This window comes from Eufriesea mexicana, unplaced genomic scaffold (genome assembly GCF_001483705.2).
Source record: "Eufriesea mexicana isolate 0111107269 unplaced genomic scaffold, ASM148370v2 scaffold305, whole genome shotgun sequence".
Classification (NCBI taxonomy): domain Eukaryota; kingdom Metazoa; phylum Arthropoda; class Insecta; order Hymenoptera; family Apidae; genus Eufriesea; species Eufriesea mexicana.
This window is the reverse complement of record NW_016908472.1, coordinates 211,971-213,327: the sequence shown is the minus strand read 5'-3', so window position 1 is coordinate 213,327 and position 1,357 is coordinate 211,971.

Below are 1,357 nucleotides of genomic sequence, written 5' to 3'. Positions count from 1 at the left end.
GGAGGAGGAGGAGGAGGAGGTGGAGGAGGAGGAGGAGGAAGAGGAGGAAGAGGAGGAGGTCTCTGCGTCGACATATATGCGACGAGAACGCGCGTCTCCTGACTCAGTGCTTGACAAGCTAGCAAGCTCTTAGGATTCATCGAGTTTTACCGGCACGACACGACACGACACGACACGACACAACACGCTTCGTCAGCTGCCTGCCATCACCACGCGAGTTCGCTTCCTCTTCTGTACCGTGTTCTTCTTCGTGGACGATGTGTCTCTTCCTTCTGGCTCGCTCTTTTTCATCGCCGTGCCTTTAGCGTCAACCGATTCTATCGATCGACCGGAAGATATCGCGAATCGTCCTTTGATACCTCGATACCTCGATACCACGAAATATTAATTCGGATTGTCAGGGAAATGATGGAGACGAGGTAGTATCGTGCAAACGAATACCGGATGTCGGATAGCAGATAAAAGTGAGAAACGGAAAAAAAGTAGCACCTTTGACGTACGCGTATTTAGTGACATGACGCCTAAAATACGTTTAAAAAGATGCACGGTGTATCGGTAAACGGTGTCTCGCTAGCGCGCACATGTCTAGATTAAAATTCGCGCGTGAACCAGAGGTCACTGGGGTTCACCGGATCGCTCCGTTCGAAAAAGGATATGGAAGAAACTCGATGATACGTAACGTACAGTGAACATTGGTCTACAGTGCAATGTGATTTTTTATATGCTCAGTGCTTCTAGTGCGTGACTATGGTAACCGATATTTTCAGTGATCGTTAAGGACGAAGGTATCGGATGGAAGCATCGGAAACGATCGTTGCAAGATTTTCATCCTTATCGTAAACGATCAACGAAAACGTTTGATACGTTCACGGTTTCGTAACCGTTCGATCGCCGTCTATACTTGGAAATTCGAGATCGGAAAGGAAGCGCGTATGAATTTCCTGTGAAACTTACTCGATCGAGATAGAGGAATATCGAAAGACGGGAGTAAGAGAGAAGGAGGAAAGCGGCAAAAATCGAATCGTATAGATTGTAATCTCGATCGCGATCGATATCGTTCTGTACCGGTAACGACGAGTCGAACATACAAACGTAACGACGAATCGCATACTGTCTATGTCAGAAAAATTTCGGTAAAAGCTACTTCACCCTTGATAAGGATTTCGCAAAATCAAAGGGACAACACCGTCGTATAAACAACGGAAGAAGTTCTTTTCACGGAAGCGAATAGCGGAGAAGAAGGAGGAGCTGGAGCAAGAGAAAAAGGAGAAGCGCGAGGAGGAAAGGGACGAAAAGAAGGAAGAGGGGGAGGGGGAGGGGAAGAGAGAGGAGCGCGGGAAAGGCGAGGGGGAGGAGG